This window comes from Vicugna pacos, chromosome 2 (assembly GCF_048564905.1).
Source record: "Vicugna pacos chromosome 2, VicPac4, whole genome shotgun sequence".
Taxonomy (NCBI): Eukaryota; Metazoa; Chordata; class Mammalia; order Artiodactyla; family Camelidae; genus Vicugna; species Vicugna pacos.
This window is the reverse complement of record NC_132988.1, coordinates 89904898-89910897: the sequence shown is the minus strand read 5'-3', so window position 1 is coordinate 89910897 and position 6000 is coordinate 89904898.

Genomic DNA, 6000 nt, shown 5'->3' with positions numbered 1-6000 from the left:
CAGCCTTGAATCTACAAATCTGCAGACACATACACGCACTATACATATACACAAATGAAATACTGGGAGAATCAGGAAAGATGAAAACAATTGTGTTTTTCTTCATGAAAAGCTTAATTCGAATAGTTTGGACTTTGTTTATTTGTCCCATGGGAAATGACTTCAAGTAAACTGAATCCTTCAGTTTTTATATAAATTCAAATAAAATAGAATTAGATATTATATAATTCTTTCCATTTGTACCAGTTAAAACACATTTGATTTGATAAATTCAGTATTTCATCTGCTCCTTCTTTTCTCCTTTCTATTTTCCCTCCATACTTTTTCCACCATTCTTTTTTCTGTTTATTTTTTTCACTTTTTGACCCCTGTTTTTTTCTTTCTCCTTCTTAAACTATCCGCACTTGCATTTACCTTTTTTATTTTCCTTTTTGCATTTCCTTCATTGTACTGTTGTTTCTCAATAATTTCCTTTTTTTCTCTAGTGCTTTCTGCATTTTGCTGACTTCTCCCCTCACTCTTCTGCTTCTGTTTCTTGTCCTGTAACATAAAATAACACCATGGTTGCCTTTGCTCTAGCCTCATCGTCATGTTTTATTATTGCTCCTTCTCTCCCTCCCTCTGGGCCCTTAAATAATTATTTTTGTACAGGATTTTGCAATCTGCTGCCTAGGAATATAAAATTCTAATAGGTAGGGCTAATAACGTTGGTAAAGTCTGTGTAATGTTTAAAATGTCATTGAGTGGAGAATAAATTGTGAACAGCTTAGCAAGGGATCTCCTGGCCACCACCACTGACAATCAGAGTGAGACAGGAAAAGGGCAGGGCACAGCCATTCAAGGAATGCTACAGCAATTAACATCAAAATGGTGAAAGATTTAACCCCCAGTAGGCCTTGAGGCTCAAGATGATGGGAGATTTAACTTCTAGTAGACCTTGAGCTTCATTATATGCCTATTATAATATTAGCATGGTGAATAACATGCCCACAGGTGCTGTGGCAGGCCCAAGGCTAGCCACAAAAGGTCAAAGAGTGGGAAATGGCCAACTTCCTGGGAACCTCAGCCCCTTCCCCAGGCTAGTTAGACTGGTCCTTCCACTTATTTGCATATGAAGCCACCAAAGCCCATAAAAATAGCATAATTGCCTCTCACGGCCTCTCTCTCTCTCCCACACTCTGTCTACTTTTACTCTAATCTGAGCACTCAACCCCCACACCTCATGGTCTTTCTCTTGACTTTCAATGTATCTCTCTAAGTAAATCTACCTTTACTCAACTATGGCTCGCTCCTGAATTCTTTCCTGTGCAAAGCCAAGGACTCACGCTTGGCAGGGCACGTCCCAGGGGCTCAACCGAAGCCTGGGACACGGGCCCTCCTGATGCCCCCACATCCATTTTTCCTGCGTCACGAGCAAAAGATGAATTGATCAAAAATATTTTTCTGGGCTTCATTTTAAAATCTATGTTCAATTTATTGAATTGAGTATTAATTGAATTGAACTGAATTGAACTGCTCCTTGGGGCAGGGTCTTCTAAAGCTCTTGTATTTTCAGACTTTGCTTCATGAACTATGTAACAACAAAATGAAAAGAGGAGCTTCTTACAACTCAGGCGCTAGATTTTCTGCACACAAGGATACCAGTTTTGTGAAGGAAAGTGCTGCTTTTGCTTTTATTTTTCATTTCCTCTTAAAGATATTCATTTTCTGAGTTCTTCCTTGTTCATCCTTCACATCAATTTACTAATTATCCACTGTTTTATTATATAAAATATACATATATATACATATGTATACACACACACGGCAGGTGCTACATGGACACAGAGTTGATAAAGAAGCACATTACTGGGCTTTCAGAAACATTACAAAGCAGGAAAGGAATAAGTACATAAATGACTATTAATATAAAGCATTATGTATCTGTAATTATAGAGTTACAAACCAAGTTCCGTGGGTATTTGCATTAGAGACAGATCTGGTCTTGCTTTGTCAATAAGGAGGTAGAATTTGAGACAATTTTGGAAGATCAATTAACTCTTTATGAGTGCAGAAGGAAATTCCAGGTAGTAAAATAGTGCAAGCAATGACTCAATTAGAAAATCTGGGGTTATTTGTGAAATGATCATCAATCCTGTTTGGCAACAGTGTGAGGCATCTAAAAATAAGTATGGCAGCTGAAAAAGGACAAGGGGTCATATTGGGATCTAAAGCTGCTGTGTCTTGTCAGCAGATAACTTCAATCAGGAATTCTCTAAAGGTCTTATATTAGGAGAAGTATCTATGTTGTCTGTATGCTGAGGCCAACCAAAGTGATCATTCTATATGGATCCACAGTCAGTCTCAGAACCACTAAAATGTCAGGTCTATGGTTCTCTTAGACAAACGGCAATACGATATGCATGTAGAGAAAAATTAACATATAAAACCAATAATGTAGAGATTAATATTATGTCTGTGGCTATTTGGACTTTAATACCTCCAAATCATGCAAAACTGGAAGAAGCACATTTCCTGAGTAAAGAGCGAGTGGCTTTACCTTATGCGTGGTAAAGAATGTCTTCAGAAATACTCTGCAGCAAAATTACTACTGATTAACTCTTTGGAGATGAAACTAATCATGCTGTGGGGATATAAGGAAAGCATGTAAATTTATGAAACGGAAATCTCTTTGGGTAAAAATACTGATAGAAAATAAAAGTGTTGAAAGAAATACGCAATAAATACATCTACTTAGTACATAGTAATTCTTTCAGGACTTTTTCCCCAAGATCAGGGAAGACTTTTTTGTTCTGATGAGGCCTCAAATTGACTAGTTTTTAATGAGGCACTGAATGGAAAGTTCACTTATCCAAGCAACAGACATCAGTTTAGGAAACTTTTCAGCAAAGTCCCTTTATTATCTATTCGTGATAATGTTAATAATCAAGTATCACCTACTGCTTTTTCAAAACTCTGCCAGAGAGTTCTCTTTTAAACAATTACAAAGGCCCAAGCCAGCCATCCCCATACACGATCAAAGGACACGCCCTAGTCACTGTCCTTTCCCTTTCAGTGACTTACTTCCTTCTTTTATTTCCAGAATAACATTAATAATGTCTGGTTACATTTTTTCCCCTTTATCATTGGGTGTATGAAGTGGGATTCTTCTGTTTGCTAAAAGAAATACTATAGAATTACAAGGAAAAAATTTTTTCTTTTGACAGTGAAAGATGGGAACACTGGAAGAAATATTATACTCTCTTTTGTTCTTTTCCCCTCATTATAAATTATATAAATTATTTACTGGAAATGGAATGGCTTGGGCTCCTTGGGCTCATAGGAACAGTGTGCCGTGTCCATGTGCTCATAGTTGAAGGGAACATCGTCCTGTGGCAAATGTCCAAGAAGCTCTCTCAGTGTGCCTAGGATGGATTGAGGATCCTTTGGCACAATGATCCAAGCTATAAATATAATCTGAAATGAAACAAGGGAGTAATAATGTAGAACACGATTTTACTCGACTTTAAGATGACAGGTTAACCGAAGAAACTATTACATCTTCACTGGGTGGACTGACGATTATACGGGGAAGACTGAAATGTCTGTGGCTCTCTCACTGGGATTTCTGGGGATTTTTTTGACTTGAGTCCAGACCTAGACTGCTATCATTGGTCCAAGTGTTAGGCAATCATTTTACAGGAAGGTGTTGGGTACCAGGGAACACTGTAGAATAGATCAAGTGTCCTTCAGGGGCGCTTCAACTCCCATTTCTCCATCTCAGCCCTCAACACATGTCCAATATTCTAACTGCTTTCTTGCTTTAAAAGTAACATTGAACCAGGTCACTCAGACTCTATTGTAAAGCAGTTTAATTTCCTTTATCTACTCTAGAATTATGTACACATTTAAAGAGAAAAGAACTAATAAAGTTAAAAGACATGAGAATGAATTCCTAATAGAAAAATTCCAGACACTGGTAAGAGAAGAGGCGGTTATTGACACACTGCAGCAGTGTAGTCCCCAAATCATGCCACACAAAAAACAAAGTGTGTTTGTTCTTCACAGTGGAAGGACTCAAGTTTCATGGCGTGCTTATGGCAAAGAGGACAAAGTAGTAACTATGTAAAGACTTTTTATCGTAACCTATTTGACTAACAAAAAAGGAAGAGTGTAGTAAACTAATCATACCTTTTGGTACATGTCGAGAGACCCATAATTGTTCGACTGCCTGCCCTACCCTGTGTACAAAGATCTGCATAAGTAGCCAGGACTGTAAGAGTGTGAAAGCTGAAGCAGATCCTCACTCATGAGGAAGTGTGTCACTCATATTCTAACATACTTGCTAAGTCATACAAGTAAATTCTTACAACCTCTTTAAAAAACAAAACAGTGGGGAGGATATAGCTGAATGGTAGAGCACATGCTTAGCATGCCCAAGGTCCTGGGTTCAATCCCCGGTACCGCCATTAAAAATAAATAAACAAGTAAACCTAATTACCCCTCCTAAATAAACAAACAAACAAACAAAACAAAACAAAATAAAAAACCCAAAACAGAAAAAGAAAATTATACAGCTTAAACAAATAAAGTTTAAAATGAAATATGTAGTTAAATTAGCTCAGCTAATCAATACCTCAAATTCATGAAGGATGTAAGATAATGAAACATTACCATAACACGTGTCCCAGAATGCTTATTTATCTACATGTTATCGCTTACATAGCAACATTCAGCTTTCTTCAGTTCTGATAGTCTGAAGCAAAATAGCCTATGGAAATTAAATAGCTTGTGGTTGCCAGAAATCACATTTAAGGGCAAGTCAGATCAGCACAAAGGAGAGCAAATTAAATGGGACTCTTGTTCAAGCAACGTGTCACTGACGTCAGGGTGGCTAGGAGGCAAGGGAGTAAGATTCGACCAAACAGCTTTCATTAGTTGCTTTTTGCACGAGAGAATGTTAGTCAAACAGCATCCGGCTTGGCAATGATATCTCATGGACATAGAGCTAGGAATAAAGAGAAACGTGTCACCAGATGGACTAAAGGGGACCATGAATAATGTAGCAAAGTCAAGCAGGGAAGGAAAAGCTAACACAGGGGGAAACTCCTTTACAACTACCTCCAGTGACATTAACTGACACATTTTTAGGATCAAAGTCATGTCTGCCTTTAGCCTGTGACTTAAAGAATTGCTGGCTAAAGTAGATGCTCAAGCCTCCATGAAGAAAGATCTAAAGTTTTTGGCAATAAATTAAAGAGTAGTTTCAATGCCTCACCTCACATCTACATCTAAACACTGCTACTTTAAAACTCTATCCAATGGATAGATTTAATTTATCTAAATCCAGAGACTAACTCCAATGGTATCATCTTTCCAAATAATCTGAAGTTATTTGTATGTGGCCATTTAGAACTACTCTTGCAGCAAAGAGCAATTTAAATGAGAAAATTCAAAGCCAATCCATAATTATGTAGACTGTTTCCTAACTAGGAACTCAGAAAACATAGATTCATGCCAGGAAATTAGAGAGGCATTTAATTTAGAGGTTATTGTAATTTTTTGCCATTATCAAAGAGATATGAAAGTTACCAGTAAAGAAAAATGAGAAATATGCTCACTAACCTAGGAACACTTGAAGCACTTAACATGCATTTTTTGTGGTTCTGGGGACATATGATATAAATGACAAATATGTTATAGATACCGTATATGGACAGTGCTGGGTCAGCCTTCTGGTGGTCTTCACAGGAAGGGGAAGACATGCTGATAATGTTCACATATCATGCAGTAGAAAAAGATACTGACATTATCGTTGCAAAGCTCGCCTCTAAACTGTTTTATGCAGGCTAATGGGATTCCTGCAGATGTTTGATGTGACAAATAGATGAAACAGTCAACAGGCTGTGACTTAGAATGTGTTATAGACTATAAAACTTCTCCTTCCCAAATGTCTCTTTAAGGATAGTTTATTCTTGCTCCAGGTGCATAAGTATTGCTACTAATCTATCTGAATTTACT